The sequence below is a fragment of the Rattus norvegicus genome, chromosome 2 (genome assembly GCF_036323735.1).
Source record: "Rattus norvegicus strain BN/NHsdMcwi chromosome 2, GRCr8, whole genome shotgun sequence".
NCBI lineage: Eukaryota > Metazoa > Chordata > Mammalia > Rodentia > Muridae > Rattus > Rattus norvegicus.
Window position 1 is genome coordinate 155,071,547 of NC_086020.1, and position 17,214 is coordinate 155,088,760.

The window sequence follows — 17,214 nt, forward strand, 5'->3', positions numbered from 1 at the left end:
AGTCCGAGTCTCCCTTATTTCGCTCATCGTGATACTTCGCATTCCTGTCCATTTTCCTGCAAATGTCAGGGTTCCACTTTGCTCTGTGGTAGAATAAAATTCCACTGTGCGTTTATACAATGCTTTATCCATCATGTATTGATGGGTACCTAGACAAATTCCATTTCCTAACTACTATGACGGTAGTTAAAGCAGCAGCAACAGCAGACCCCATGAACTCCGCCTGGTCTCCAAGGCAGAAGACAGGGTCTTTGTGGTATCTACCCATGAGGGGTATAGCTGGGTCGTATGGTAGTTCTCTTCTTATCTTTTTGAGAAAACCCATGCCTAGTCCACAATGGCTGTACCAACTAGCCCCAACTAGCAGTCAATAAAGTTTCCTCTCTCCACCCACATCTTCCACAGCGTGTTTTGTTGTTTCTTCCATGGGGGCCAGTCTGACTAGAATCTCGGACGAGGTTCCATTGGTATTTCTGGATTACTAAGCATGTTGAACGTTTTTTGGTGATATTTGGTCTTTTGAGAAGTATCTCATTATATTAGTGTTATATAGCTCATATATTATATGTATTATAGCCCTTATATTAGTGCGTTATTATGTGGGTCTCAGTGTTTGGATATGATCAACTTATCAACAGCACCACCCCACCCTGCCTCTGGTTTGATAGAGTTGATGAAGATTTCTCCTATTCTGTACATGGTATGTTCGCTCTCCTGAGAGTTTCCTTTGCATGTGTAGCAGCATTTCAATTTCATACAGTCTAAGTTGTAGAACTTGGGCTTCTCTCTTGGGACACTGGAGTCCTTTTCAGAGAGTTCTTGTTTTTCCCTCCAAGAGTGTTCAGTGTTTCAGGTTTTATATCAAGGCCTATGAGATGCAGATATCATTTCTCTCTCTGCCTGTGGAAAGCTCGTTCTCCCAGCCTGATTTGTGAGGATGGCTTTCTAGTGTGTGGTCAGTATGACTTCCACATGAATCTCAGGACATCTTCTCTAACTTGGTGAGGACTGTCTGTCATTGGAGTTTTTGTGGAGATCCTGTTGAACCTGTAGACTGTTTTCATTGATGTAGCCATTTTTACAATATCCGTTCTACCACTCAGTGAGCACAGAAGAGTGTTTTGTTTTCTAGTGTTTTATTGTTTCTCTGTGTCTTAAAGGGCATTAGTTAGCATCTGAGTTCTAAAATGGTGCCAGTTCAAGGGCTTCATTTTTTCTGTATTTCCAGGAGAGGTGATTGAAACCTTCAAAACTACAGAGGGATGTCTTAGCTATTTTTGTGATCGGCTTTGGTTGTTGTTGATTTCCTTGTTTCACAAAATGCTACAAAAAGCAAACAAAACAGAAAACCCTTTTATGAAGAAGGTGTGTGTTGGGATGGAGAGATGGCTCTGTGGTTAAGAGCACTGGTTGTCCTTCCAGAGGACTGGGGTTTGATTCCCAGCAACCATACGGAGGCTAGCAACAGTCTGTACTCCAGTTCCAGGGGATCCCATGTTCTCCTCTGTTCTTCCTCAGGCACCGGATATATGTGGTGCACAGACATGCAAACAAAACAACTATACATATGAGGAGAAAAAATAAAAATAGCATAAAATAAAAAATTGTGTGTGGCTTAGGCTCTCCCAGGTGAAACAGGCAAAAGATGCACCATTTTTTTTTAACCAAACAATGTTGATTTTATGATGCCTGGCACAGGGCAGAAACTCAGCACCACCCATCTCTGTAGCCTAGCAGCCAGGCCTGGACACAGTGGCCTGCCTATCAGTGTTTTCCCAGGCACTCGGCAATAATGTCCAAGCATCCTTCCCCTGAAGGAAGGCCTTTGGGCTTCCTGATTTCCCCTTCAACCCTTGGGCAAATTACCTCTCTGTGTTTTCTCCAAAGTCCCCGAGAAAATGGCTTATTTCCCATGGGGCACTTCTGGTGGCCAGTACCCTTTGTCAGGTCTCCTCTTGTTCTGCTACAGGATGGGGAGGGAGGCAGCCCTTCTCCCTGGCCAGCAGCAATAGAGAGGTGTCTGCCTGCTAACCGTGGGTAACAGGCATGCTGGGAACAACAGTGAAGGGTAAGTTGTAGTTCCTAAGCTAGTGACTTGATTCTGTTTCCTTCTTCTTTTGCCACAAATGGAAAGAGCTTAGTTGTCTAAAAGGGAATGAGGTAATTTCTTGACAATTCCTAACCACCCCACCCTGGCAGTGGTATATTTGAAGTTAGGATATTAAAAAATAATAATATTAGGAATGACGATTTGTGTGAAATGGTGGCATTTTTAATATTAAGCTAGCAGTATAATAGCTCTTGCTTCCCTTTCTCACCCAAAGAGAGTAAGTGTAGCATCCAGTTATATCCAGGGTCTGAACTGGTAGGAGACTAGTACAGTGCCTTAGAACCTTAAGGCTAATCTTCCTTCTGCTAAAAATAGCTCATTTATAAATAGTTTCAAGATCAATTTAGTTTTCTGTGTTTCTTCTCATGGCTCCAGTAGCTAAATATTATCCTACTTAGGAAAATTGCAGATTTTCGTTCTTGTGCAGTCTTAAAAGTTTTTGACCCATTTTGACCTGGTCTGCCAATTTATTATGGGCAGCTTCATCTTAAGTACTCGTGCCCACTGTTTTTACCCTAAAATCAGTTCGATAGGGTGCAAAGAGCAGACGGCTGGGATTTTATTTTTGAACACTTAAATTATGTAACCCGTGATCTGTTAGTGTTTTCATCAAGCCCGCAGAGGCCCCGCACTCTGACCCAAATAGCTCTTAAAATAAGACCTCATTCTGGAAAGGAGTGAGTAAGGAAAACACAGGAAGGAAAAAATTCCCTGATTTACTCTGGAATGGAATGACTGAATGCTCAGATTTACTTTTCTGGTGACATATAGAAACCCTTAAGAGGACAGGTGTACAGTGCTGTCTGTGCTGGGACATGGGACACCCGCACCCCCAACACACACACAGAAGCTCCACGGTGCTTTAAGCTGCATTGAGTCGTGTCTTTTGGAAATAATCACACTCCGGAACAAGAGTGAATCATCCCCTCTAATGCTCTCAGACATGCAACCCACGGAAGCCACCCTCAGGTGAGCAGCCCCATCATAAGCTTCAGGACGCATCACAGAGTTGCTAGGGAAACTGCTCATCCTGGCTAGCTACATGATGACACATCGCACTGTAGTCTCAGGATTCTGAAACATCAGGAGACGCCAAACCCAGATTTGTGTAAGCGATATCTTAATCAGAGCCAGTGAACAGACTCCAGGGGTAAGAGTGACTATGGCCAAGTCTGACAACCACCTGACTTGGATTTACAGAACCCATGTGGTAAAAGGGGAACAGGTGGCCCTTGTAAGTTGCCCTTTAACTTCCACGCATGCACTGTCAGACGTGTGTCCCTCAATGTAATTAATGAAATAAATACCTTGACTATCAAATGCTGTCAGGGAGCCATAAATACACATCTCTACTCTGCAGGTCAGAGCATGACTTCAGCCTGCCAGTTTCTCTCTGCACACCTCAACCTCCTGAGGGTCCAGATGAGAAAACTTAGGCCCAAGCAGGTGACATGCCTTACCTGAAGCTGGGTGATTTGAGGGGGGGGAGGTGCAGTTTGTACTGCCCTTCAAGAAATGGGGATTTCAAAGAGACCCCACATGGCTATTCTGATTTAATGAAGGAGGTATTGTTTCCTTCTCTCCTTTCAGGGGTCACAACAGTTAGAAGTGATAATAGCAAGAGGAAAAACAGCAGGAAAGACAACTAGTCTCACTGTTTCATTTCATTTTGGGGTCACCCTATTTGTTAGCATTTAGTTTTCTTTTCCTCTTCACAGCAGTTGCAAAAGTGATTTGCTTTTTAGATTGGGGATATGTGTCAGGGTTCAGTTTTCATTGTTATGATAAGAGTTCTTTAAGAGCAGATTATCTTAAATGATTCCACATTGTGGGATGAGCAATTGTAGTCTCAAGTTCTTATATCTGTTGGGAAGTTATCTGAGACTCTTAAATTCCAAAGGGTGATGAGTGCTGATTTTGGAGGGGCTACTGGCGGTTGAACGTTAGCCTAGTTCTCTGCCACCAAGTTCTGTCCCTAGCCCTCACTATCTGCCACCAAGTTCTGTCCCTAGCCCTCACTATTTATTTTGATACCGAGTCTCAGGGAATTGTTCAGACTGGCCTTGAACTCAGTAGCACAGGAAAGCCTTCCAACAACTTGGGATTCTCCTGCTTCATCTTCCTAATAAAGCCTAGTATTTAAGTCATAGTTTGTCCCAGTGGTACCCCATCTTTCTTTCCTCCTTCCTCCACCCTTCCTTTCTTCCTTGAACTTGCTGTACAGCCAAGGATGGCCTTAAATTTCTGATCTTTCTGCCTCAACTTCCAGAGCACTCATTAGAAAAGTGTGCCTCCACACCTACTTTATACAGTGCTGGGGATCAAGCAGGGGAGTTTGCGATAGCCGGACAAGCACCCTACCAACGGAACTACATCCCCAACCATCTACTGTTTATTAATTTTGACAAAATTACAGTCCTTAGCCACCAAGCTTACTAAACTTTCATGATACTCAAAATCTAGAGAAACATCAACATTACTGAACAGTGTTGGGATTTTATTTAATGCTGTTTTTCTTTATACTATGGAGAAGGAGTTGTTGAAAAGATAGCCATTTGAATATTTTTTCCTTATTAGAACTTCCGGCTTTACAGAGTCAACACAGACAGCAAAGTAGACAAGTTTGAGTTACTCATTTACTTTCTTTCAAAAAAAATAGAAATCATTAATATCAGCTTTCTCTCAAAATTCACTTTGAAGTAATTGTAGGTTTATGGAAAAGTTGCAAAGACTGTACAGAAAGTTCTGAGTGTTCTTCGCTCGCTGCTCCCGATGCTACCCATGAAATACTATTGAACATCTATCAGAACCAAGACATGAGCAACGGCACCTAAATTATAGATTTGATTTGGATTGGTACGGACTGTTAAAAAAGTAAATTTGTAATACAAGTGTAAAACAAACATTGGCCAACATTGCCCGCGAAGTCTTTATGTAAGTAAAAGTTAGGCCATTGGATACTGTTTGCTTTGTCAATGCATTTTGAAGATGGGGCTCCTGGGCCCTCTCTCCAGACAGTTGTTTTGCCTAAGCTCCTCTGGCAAGAAGCCCTGCAGCTGCTTCTGTGGAGAAGGAAGGAAGGCAAAGCCAGGGTCAGATGCATGCCTGGGGGCTGAGGTGGAAGGATATCCTGATCTCAGAGCCTTGAGAGAAACCAGGGCAACTCTGGAGGACTTGTCTCCAAAACCAAACAAAGTGGATAAGGACGATAAGGAAGAAAAGCAGTCAGAGAAACGTGAGCAGAACACACGTGAGCAGAACACACGGTGAACCTCTCAGCCCAGTGCCCAGAGTGAGGGAAGTCAGAAAGTGTTCCTAAGCAGAGGCAATCTGCATGCTTACCCACAGTCTTTTCTGTTGTCCTTTTCTTTCTTAATTTATTAATTTATTTACTTCAAATGCTGTCCCCCCTTCCCAGTCCCCTCCTCACAGAGACCCTCCCCCCATTTCTCTTACTCGTCTCCTCTGAGAGGTTGGTGCCTCTGGATATCCTCCCACCCTGGTGCATCTTCTCCTACTAAGGGCAGACAGGGCAGCCCTGTTGGGGAACAGATACCACAGTCAGGCTACAGCTTTAGGGAGAGCCTCTGCACCAGTTGCTGGGGGACACACATGGAGACTGAGCTACACATCTGCTACATATGTGCTCTGGGCCACGTTCTTGCCTATTCTTTGGTTTGTGCCTCTGTCTCTGAGATCTCAGAGGTCCAGGTTAGTTGACTATGTTGGTCCTTCTGTGGGGTTATCATCCCCTTCAGGGCCTTCAGTCCTTCCCCATCTTTTCCATTAGAGCCTCCGACCTCCGTCCAATAATCTGACTATGGGTATCTGCATCTGTTTCAGTCAGGTGTTAAGTAGAGCCTCTCAGAGGACAGTTATGCTAGGCTCCTGTCTGCAAGCATAACAGAGCATCATGGGTAATGTCAGGGACTGGTGCTTGCCCATGGGATGGGTGTCAACTTGGGCTGCTTATTCATTGGCCTTCCCTTCCATCTCTGCTCCATCTCAGTCCCTGCATTTCTTTTAGACAGGACAGATTTTGGGTGCAAAGCCTTGTGAGCGGGTTGGTCTCCTTATCCCTCTAAATGGGCCGAGGACAACCACAAGTCCTTGCTGCTCTTTGGCTCTCTGTTCACCAGGGAACCATGTGGGAGTGTAGCTTTGAACGCTATGTTAGGTGGGCCTTTGTGAATGTGCTGGGTAAAGCCGGGCAGAGGAGGGGATTGACAGTTTTAACAGGCAGGTGGGAGATTTCCCAGATTGGAAACGGCACAGAAAGAGTGTTGAGACCCCTGCAGACCTGCAAAGAGGGAGAGAAACCCAAAACTTGGGATGTTTAACATTTGTCGACTGACCAGATGATCGGAGTTTTTGAAATTGAATCCTGAATGGTCGCTGGGCATAGTGTGTCACCAGTAGAAGCTTATTCAAGTGACTCAGTGTAGTCTCATAAAAATGGGTTTCCTGTTTACTCTTTCTTTGTCTTTGGCTGACAGGATGGTGAATTCTTCCCTGAGGCTTGTTAAAATTCTTTCCCTGATTACATGTTTGATGTACTGTAGGTTATGACAGCACTAGCCCAGCATTTCTTTCAGCAAAACTGTTTCCCAAACCAAAACGTTTTCGAATGACTGCTTCAGTTCATGTGTTCCTGCCCATTTGTCAGACGCTCTCCACTCTCCGCTGGGCAGAAGGAACCCTGGCGTCCCTCCCATGCTGTAATCTTCAGAGTGCCCTCCCACAGAGCATGCTCCTGGATGGGAGGCCGACTTGAGTTACCTTCCTAGAGCTCTGCAGTTTCCGTTAGGGAACTGACCTCTTTCCATTGTGTGGTGTGTGCTTTCGGTTCCTGAGTGATTACGAGTGGCTGACTCATTCTCTGGGAGCCTCCGTCTCCGATGTTCCTCCGCCAGCCCTGCGTGGGTGGAAGGGCAGCCTGCCTTGGACGGTAGGTTCAGTGTGCTGGCTGTGAGGTCCTCTGGGCTGCCCTGAAGCAAATGTGGCTGTGGCTTCTTCCCCTCCCTCAGCTCCTGCTCCTGTCCAGTGTGCTGCCCTGCACCCACCTCCTGTCTATTCTGTCCCTCAACATCAGCACCGCTGGGTTTGCTGTTTACAAGACAGGAGCCCTAATGTACAGCAGACAGTCTTTTGACACAAAACTCAAACTCAGATTGTGACCGGGCTTCGGGCAGGGAAGCAATCACACAAAGGGAAAGAAATATGCAAGTTGTCATAAACTGGACATGATCCATGAATACCTACAGAGACTGCAGGACTCATCTGCCCCAGGGCATCTGCCCCATACACCCTAGTCTTCCTCTCCTGCCCTTGTGTCCCATCATGCCATCTACAGGGTGACTGGATGAAGTAAAGTAGCATCGGTGACTTGGAACGGCTAGGAGTGACAGGCACATGGGGATCCAGTCTGCTGTGTTCATGGTGTCAGTAGTATCCTTCAGACATGGAGGCAGAATTTGCCACATTGTAGGCACACTTGTCCTCTGTCTTCACTGCCCTTGATGCAGATGAAACTTCTCATAGGATGGGGGTATTAGCCTGCCCTGGAGCCAAACAGCAGCCCCCTCATGCTTATCAGGGGTGACAACCTATAATGCCATGCTATAGATCTCATATTCAATCTTAATTAAAAACTGCTCTGCAGCCATTCCTTATTTTTGCGGACCATGTTTTTGCAGTGTTCTAAGATGCAAGCCTCGGTGTTCTGAAGGGATAAATGCGCTCACTCTGCTTTGAATTGACAGGTATGTTTTAAAGTGGTTTCTGGGAAGCTTTTCAGAAAAGCAGGCAGGTAGTTCAGCAAGTGGTGTCTGCCTCACATACCCTTAATAGGTGCCCTTATCTTTTCTTCATAGCTGTACCCACTCTGCGAAGATGTGGAATGCGGGTGGTGCTGTGTTAGGTGTGGGGGACAGAGAGCACCAGAAGCTCACTTGGAACGGACCCACCCTGGTCCTCCTTAGCCTCGTGGAGTTTCCAGTCCACAGCACTGACTGCTAGACAGTGGGAAGACAGTTACTAAGTCTCACTGAAGAGTCATTTGTCATCCTTCCCAAGGACAGACTGTGTGTGTGTGTGTGTGTGTGTGTGTGTGTGTGTGTGTGTGTGTGTCATAGGCCTGGCTATCCTTCGACATCCTTCCTTCTAAAAATTTGAAACACTAGCAAAAATTATGAAAGAGCAACCGCATCCCCACTGTGCGGTGTTTAATTGTAGTAAGAGTAGCCATGGTGGCTAATCTCGATTGTCAACTTGAAACTTTTGAAAGAGTGATCCTAAACTGAAGAAGCGCTTCAATCAGGTTGGCCTGTGGGACATTCTCTTGGTTACTAATTGACGTAAGCGGGTCCAGCCCACTGTGGACGGCACCATCGCCAGTTAGGTCGGCTGTGTAAGAAAAGCAGCAGAGCCAGGTGGTGGTGCTGGTACACATCTTTAATCCCAGCACTCAGGAGGCAGGGAGGCAGAAGCAGTCAGATGTCCTAGAGTTTGAAGCCAGCCTGACTTACAGAGAACGACAGCCAGGGCTACATAGAGAAACCCTGTGGAGAAAACAAACGAACAACAAACAAGCAAACAAAAAGAAAAATTGCGGAACTTGGGCCTGGGAGCAGGCCAATGAGCAGTGTACTGCTGTTGGCTTCTAGTTTGGCTTCTTATGATGGTGGATTGCGACCCTTGAGGTGAAATAAACCCCTCCCTTCCCACGTTGCTTTTGGTCATAGTGTTTATCACAGCAACAGAAAGCAAAGTAGACCAGGTAGCGGTGCTTAGTGAGTCCTTTCATGGCCAGCAACTCAGCTCACGGCTTTTCTTTTCTTGTGGCAAAGGCTTACACTGGGGCGGGTGGATACTGTAAATGTCTTTTCCCCGCCAAGCCACCCTGGACCCACAGAGTTGGTTCCAGTTCCTTGTCTGCAAAGCCACATACGCTTTCAGATACATTGGCTGCAGCAGACATTTGGAGGCCAGCCACTTAGGCCCCTGTCGCACAATGACTGATTGCCTGCACCGGACTTCATGCTTTGTTTCCCAGACAGGGTCTCACACTGTTGCTCTAGACATCTGGATCCCAAGATCCTCCTGCCTCAGCCTCCCCAATGCCAAGAAAACAGGCGTGTGCCTCTCCAGTAGCTTGTTTTTCTTTACCCGCAGCATGGCGCCATCTGAAATTCTGCAATCTCTCGACGCATTCTCAGTCTTGTTTTTCTATTTCTATTAAGCATCTTTCATTAATGGAAGCCTAACCAGCTACAATTCTGTTTAAATCAAAGCGTATGTATGCCATGCTTTAAAGTCTTCCAATCTCTACCTCTGTGCTTTTTTGTCCTAAACCATCCGTCCCTGGGTGTTGAAAACTCTCACTGGTGTGTCAGCTTGAAGAAAATGATACTGAGATGAGTCAAAATGGCCGAAGCCCAGCATTCCCGTGACCTGGTCCTGAGCAAGCTGCTCCCAGTAAACCCTTTGGCATACAGAATGTGCTAGATGCTACAGGCAGCCTGGAGGTTATGGGGCCTGTCTGGGAACCCTTGCAGCTCCTCCACCCAGGAGTCCTGAAACTACATTCTGCAACTGCTTAATCTGCATCAGTACACCTTACGAAGGCGGGCGAGCAGTGCTTAAGTGCACACAGGAAGCATGCAACACCACCGCCCAGCCTGAGCGCAGTGACACATTCTTACAATTCCTGCACTGGAAAGGCAGAGGCAGGAAGATCAGCAGTCTAGGCTCATCCTGAGTTACACAGCAGGTCAGAGGCGGCAAGAGGTTCTGTCTCCCAACAAAACAAAAACTCCCTCTTCCTTTTTAATAACCACAGATCTTGAAGTGCTGTTCCTTTGTGCTTAGATAGGTGTGGCGTGGATTAGAATCTTAGGGAGCGGAAAGTAGTTGTTTGTATTTAGTAGTGATTTAATGTTTAAACTCTCAGGCCCAAGGAACTCCCTGAGTATTTTGGTTAAAGGGAATGGGCATAGTTCTGGGGGTTTCTGCAGGCCTGGATACTGTGAGATGGGACCAAGTTAGCACAGAGAGCCTGGCAGTTAATTCAGGTTCACCTGTCGCGTCAGTTTCAGCAGTAAGATGTGAGGTAGAGATGTTCACAGTTGCTCTAGGTTAGGGCACTTGCCGTGTGAGCTCCTCCCACAGATCCCTTCTGGAACCCCCAGTGTGTTATTGGAGAAGCAAGCCGGGCCCTTCCTTCCCCGGCCCAGCCCATGGATTCGCAATGATTGAATTTTGGAGTTTTCCTTTGGAGTGAAGGGTAATTACTCTGTCAGCGTGAGCGGTGAGTCGTAGCAAGCGGAGGTAGACGAGAAGACTCCGTCTCCCCATCTGCAGCAGAAAGCTGTTGGATGTCAAATCTGGCTTACAAGTTTGAAGTGAATGTGTTTCCCCCAACATGTCATCGAGGTGAGCAAGTTCACACCTGTTCATTCGGCCATTGGTTAGTGGAAGGAGGGAGGGAGGGAGGGAGGGAGGAGGGAGGGAGGGAGGAGGGAGGGAGGGAGGGAGGGATGGAGGAAGGAAGGAAGGAGGGAGGGAGGGAGGGAGGAAGGAAGGAAGGAAGGAAGGAAGGAAGGAAGGAAGGAAGGAAGGAAGGAGAGAGAGCAACTGTGCCCTTTTCAGGATTATCATCCCGGTGTCCTTTCCGCCTTTCACTTCTGTGCAGTGTCCTTCCATCCTGGCCCTGCGAGCTCCAGCCGCCCTTCACTCAGAGCCTCTGAGATCTCCCTGACTGGGTAAAAGTCTCTCCTGCTCAGATGACATCTTGATAGAGGAGCTGCTTGCTACACAGGAAACAGGAAAGGGTTCCTGGGGAGAAGCTAAGGACTTCCCAGATGGTGACATCTCCCAATCGTTTCCTTTAACCGGTGGCTTGTGCTCTTTTAGTTAGCTGGCTGAATGAATGGAAAACGTAGGGGCTTATAGCATAGTGCTTGGCTGGAGAAAATGGTTTACATATCAGTCAAGAGCAAAACTCCAGGCTGAGAAGATGGCTGTTTTTCAAGTGTTTGCCATGCATTCATGAAGACCCAGTTCCTTGAGTCCATGTAGAAAGTTACCAAGGGAGTGACAGCCTGCTCTGCCTGGAAGTAGAGAGGGGGATTCCTGGAGTACTTCAGGAGTGAGCTCAGTGAGAGACCCTGCCTCAGTCTGTGAAATATGAAGGAAGACAACTGACAGAAGGCCACACACAGCACACAGCACACACACGCGCACACACACACACACACACACACACACACACACACACAGAGGGGAGAGAAAGAACAGTGAACTTTGACCTGGAGTACACGTGAGAAACAGTCTAACCTTTGGCCTTAGTATGGCTGCCTGCTGTGTAACCTAGTGACTGAACCAACCAGGCTGAGAGAGAGCTAAGAGCTAGGTAAAGATTGTGGGGGATTCTACAAACTTCTCTCTCCATCCATCCATTTTAAAGAGTGAAATGCTTTAGAGCGAGCTCCACATTCTGTAATACTTTCTAAGAAGTCATATTAAGTATGACTCATCTTACACACCTCCCAGTTGTTACTGAAAATGCTGCAACGGGCCATTGTCTGCGGGGCAGCATTGTACAAACCCTCGGTCTGTTTGCTTCTCTAAAAGGCGTAGCCATGCTTCCATAGACAAGTGAGAGTGTTTTTCCATATTAAAGCCATGTTATTGGGGCGCACGGTATGCTTCCCTCTCCCTGCATAACTGCACAGTGATTAAATATTGACTAAGAGCCAGCATTTGACAGCCAGCAGCCTCACCCTGGTAAATGCTGATGTGTGAGGCTGAGTGTAAATACAGAAGCATCCCCGCAGGGCCAGCCTTCTTCCTTGGGACGTGGGCAAGGCCTGAGTTATGCATGAGGTGTCAAACTCAACTGCTCCAGCAGAAGGGTGTCATTTGAAACAAGTAATCCCTTAAAACACAACCCAATTCTGTCAAAAGGAAATATATTTTCCCAATCAATTTGAATAATAAAGAGGATGTTTGTGAGTTCTAACAGAACATCCAGGGTGCCGGGTGAACAAAGGAGCTTCCAACACTGGGAAGGCCCTTCCTTTCAAAGACAGTGATTGTTTGGCTTATGTGGAGCAAACTGACTGAAATCATCAGATTGACTCCTGGGCCATAAATGTCTGATCGGAAGTTTCAATACATCTTTCTACTCCATGGTCACTGCCTGCATTCTTTCTTCCCACTGTTGTAAGTAGGGTCACTTTAAATCACAGAACTCTCTCCCCCAACCCCTTGACTGGGGGTGGGGGTTAGCTTGGTTTTCTAAAGGACAAATATGTTTTTATATTTCTTTTTTTGAGATTGTAATATAATTACAGAGATTAAGTTTTTCTTCAGTATTTTCCCCTGGTAATAAGGTTTATTATAAGATCTGATCTTTTTATTGCAATGTTTTTTAAATTAACCGCGTACATATATTTGGGTGAATATATGTGTATGTGCATGTTTGGGTGGTGTATGTGAGAGAGAGAGACAGAGAGAGAAAGAGAGGGAGGGATGGGGAGAGAGAGAGAGAAGGAGGGAGGGAGAAACCATGCAAAGACCAAGGGTCAACCTCTTGGGGTTTTTTTGTTTTTGTTTTTTATTTGTTTGTTTTGAGATAACGCTGGCCACCAATTCTTTTAAACTGCCTGGTCAGCAGGCTCCAAGATCCTTTTCCTATGGGTGCTAGAGATCAAAATCCATTCCTCATGCTTGCACTGTTAGGGTTTCGAATCTCCGCCCGTGTCTGGACAGAATACACCCAGCCACCATGGTTCCACGTGGAGAGGTTTAATGAGAGAAGAGGAGGAGAGGAGGAGAAAGGCGGCCGGCCATGGGCACGTGTGAAGGGGGAAGGGGGTAAGAGCAGCGAAGAACAAAGAGCAAGAGGGGTTATGAGAAGGAGGAGGGGGGCAAGCAGCCGCTTATATAGTCAGGCACAGCTGGCTGTTGCTAGGCGACTGTAGGGCGGAGCATACCTGCTGCTGCCAGGTAGCTGTGGGGGTGGAGCTTAGACAGAACACCAACTTGCACACCAGGCAGTTCACAGACAGACACAGCTCTCTCCCCAGCTCTATTACAGGACTCTTATACCCTGTAATAAACACCTCGAAGATGAACTCAACAGTTGTGCCTGCATGTTGTGAAATTGTTTATTCCTTAGAATGATTTAAATACAGGTCTCCTCCTCAACCAGAATAGTCATCAAAAACGCCGGTGTCTTATTCCAGCAAGCTTTCTAGACAATCCTTCCTGTGAGCTGTTTGGGCCACCTGTGTGGCGACAGCTGTCTGAGCATTAGCGTCATCGCCTTCAAGGTCCCCTGAACTTCTTAACAGATGCTTCGTGAAAGCATTGTGTTCCTTAGCTAGGTGAGGTGCGCACAACTGTAAAATCGGCACTTGGGAGCCAGAGGCAGGAGGATCCATGGCATGAAGCCGTCCTGAGTTGCACAGGGAAAGCTTGTCTCTAAAAACCAATGTCTGAGACTGTGGTAGAGTGTTGCCTAGCATATAACAGGTCTTAGGTTTGATTCCCAGCACCGCGATTCTTTACAAATTTTATTTCTCAAATGACTCAATTTAGCCCAGATAGACAGGTACATATTTGAGGGGTTTAAAAATAATGTGTATTAGCGATATTAGCATTATTATTATTAGTAGTGGTAGAAACAGCATTATTATTTTTATTAGTGTTGGTAGTAGTAGTAATATTAGCCTATTCAAAAATTTATTTTTCTTAAATATTGACTCCATTCTCCTTGGAAGCATAGTGAGGCATGTACTTAGGGAGAATGAAGGTCACATGAGAGGCAGCAGAGCATCCACAAATGTGGCACAGCTCACCCTCAGTCAGAAGCCCAGACTGAGTCCCAGAGCAGCCAAGAGTGTGTGTGCTCTTGGGCTGAGGAGCTAACAGACATGAGGCCCCACAGCGAGGCCAGCCACATGTGGAACCCACTCTTTGAAGTGATCTTTGTCCTTCAGAAAACCAGAAGTGTTTGTGAAAAACAGATTGATGTAGGCGTGTGTGTGTGTGTGTGTGTGTGTGTGCACGCGCGCGCGTGTGTGTAAAACAGATTCAACAAAATAATGGAACACGTTTGAACTTGAACAAGGTTCTCAGAGGTTGAGCCTAAGGACTAGTAGTGTCTTGGTGCCATATGTGTAGCCTTCTACCTCACACCAGCTGCCTTCATCTTCCTTGTTTGAGCCTGAACATGGTCAGCTAGCACTGAGAACCTGGCACGGCTTCAGAGAAACTCTATTTAGGATTCAGTAGGAGGAATGAAGAAAATTAACCAAGGTATGCTTTTATTCCACTTTAATAGTATGTTATACATAAAATTACCATCCTGGAGGATACGTAATAACCTCACCAGGATGACTTTCAGTGTGCTGAAAACAGTCTTCAAAGAGGGGAGACAACCTTGCTTTTCGTTTTTATAGCTCCCTGGAAACTTGCAATGTGGAAGCCGTGAATTCGGTTCTCTTGTTAGGAAACCCCAGTCATTACATTATGTATTGTGGAAGGTCCTGAAGTATACAGCATTTTAAGGCTGAATTTTCGTTTTCACTCTTCTAGAAGAGCAAGGCACTGATAAGAACTTACCCTGAAAGCTCTTTCTGGTTGGAGAGCCTGACAGGAACCGCAAGATGCAGCCACCGCATCCCCACGCTTCCAGCAGCAGCGCGGCGGCAGGGAGCAGGGCTCAAGAGGGGCCTGCTGGATGCTGAGTGTTCCTCCACTTGTCAGAAGTTAAGCATGGGCACTCAACACATTCCTGCCTGTGACTTCCTGTTGGCTTATGTGTACAGTCTGGGAGATTCCTGAGGAGAGGTTTATTGTCCACAGAAATTGAGTGGAGGTGTCTTCCAGGTTGGCTCTTTTCCAAGAGGCTTCTCTTAGGGCCAAATTATCCGTTGCACTTTCTTAGTGAGTTTACCAAAAATTATGGGAGTTTACTAATTGTTGAACATATGGCACCGAGGATAAAGCGAAAAGAAGAGAATAAATTCCTATCTTAACACAGGCTACTTTAAATCTGTGGCGCTTCCTTCCAGCCCATTATTAATCATGTCCCCAAAGAAATAGAACCAAAGTGTGTGTGTGTGTGTGTGTGTGTGTATGTGTGTGTGTATCTCTCTGTGTCTGTATGTGTATATCTTTGTGTATATGTGTATGTGTGTATGTGTATATCTATGTGTATATATGTGTATATGTGTATATCTGTGTGTGTGTTGTGTGTGTATGTGTATATGTGTGTATATATATGTATGTGTATCTCTCTGTGTATGTATGTGCATATCTGTGTGTGTTGTGTGTGTATGTGTATATGTGTGTATATATATGTATGTGTATCTCTCTGTGTATGTATGTGCATATCTGTGTGTGTATATATGTGTATGTGTGTGTGTATGTATGTGTATATCTGTGTGTGTGTGTGTGTGTGGTATATGTGGGGGGGGGGCGTGGCGTGTGGAGAGGATTTTAAGGCTTGGGTTTAGGAAACTGAAGGCTGGTAAGTCCAGGCCAGCAGCAAGAGTTGATGTTGTATCTTGGAGTCCAAAGCTGAGAGCCAGTCTCTTTTTCTGGGACCTGTCCTAGCTCTTTTTCAGTTGAATGGCCTACCACATGGAAAAGAATGTCTGTATTGCAAGTCAACTGATTTAAATGTCAACCACATCTAAAAGATACCTTCACAGGGATATCTTGCCTAATGTTTGACCGAACAATGGGGCCCTTTGGCCTAGTAAAGTTTGGCCCAAAATTACTCATCGCTTCCTCCCTCCTGCCCGCCCCTCTGATACTGCACCTGCATTCTAATAACAATATCTTTTCATCTAATACCTCCGGAGCTTGAGCAGATATTAAGAATCCCTTGGAACACTTGTTGAAACACGATAGCCTGTGGAAGACTGGGTCCAGGAACTCGAGTTTCGGATGAGCCCCAGGTGCTGCTGCTGCTGCTGCTGCTCCTGCCCAGGGACCACAGCTTGGGAACTGCTGGGCCTCTAAGATCCAGAATCTGCACTTTAGCCTCATGGCTCCACAGCTGATTTTGGGATCAGAGGGAAGTTAGGTTTCTTTCTCAGACATGGGTCCAGGTAAACCAACATTGCACTGCTAGTGTGTGAAGACACATCAACGCCAATCTGATGAGCTGCAGTAAGAACTAAAACTACCACTGCTGTCCGATGCCCGGCAGAAGCAACTTCAAGGAGGGAGGGCTAGCTCTCAGTTACAGAGATGCCAGTCCTTGGCCACTGGCCCATTGATTCTGAGCCTATGGTACATCACAGAGGCAGAGACAGGTGTAGGAGGCAGTCAGCCTCCTGATGGACAGGAGGCAAAGAGTTAGGAGGACACTGGGGTCAGGTGTGACCTTTGAAGACACACCTCCAGTGACCTATGTCTTCCAGTATAGGTCCTGTTGTTGTAAAATTAGAAAAAATAAAATGTGGTCTTTTACCCCCACTAGGTCCGGTACCACAGTAGGTATCTTAATTTCAATCAGCTAATCTTCTCTCCTGCTTTGCTCCATCCCATATAACATTGCCGAAATGGCCTCTCTCTGAGCCTGGCAACAATCTTTCTACCCTTCCCGTCCCCAAGGCAGGGTGTCACCATGCCAGAAACATACATCCCAACTCCGTGGTGGCCCAGTGTCTCTAACCACCACACACTCTCTTAAACTTAATTCACCACAAGAAAAAACACACAACACAACAATTTCTGATCCAATTGATAAGATATAATTGCCCACCTAGACATTTAAAGCCTTACATGCATCGATCCCTTAAGAACATTCATAACAACCTGTAAATACACAGAGTGGACTCTTAACGCCAGCCTCCATGTTTTCTCTGTGGCTTCCTCTCCTTTCACGTTCCAGTCTCCTCCTCTTCTCTCAAACTTTTCTCCCGCCTGTCCTTCCTTCTTGTCCAATGACAGGCCTCATTCTGTCTTGTACCTGCCTTCACCCATGTAATGACATCATCCCACAAGGCTCCACCTTGTAAAGCTCCCAGAGCCTTCCAAAATAGCACCAGGAGCTGAAGAGCAAGTGCTGAGTCTGTGATGGA

General features: G+C 46.2%; 1 protein-coding gene across 5 annotated transcripts in view; it reads left to right on the forward strand.

The window, feature by feature from the left end:
- Schip1 (schwannomin interacting protein 1) overlaps positions 1-17,214 on the forward strand; it is a 761,344-nt gene that overhangs the window by 634,330 nt on the left and 109,800 nt on the right. The window lies entirely within an intron of this gene.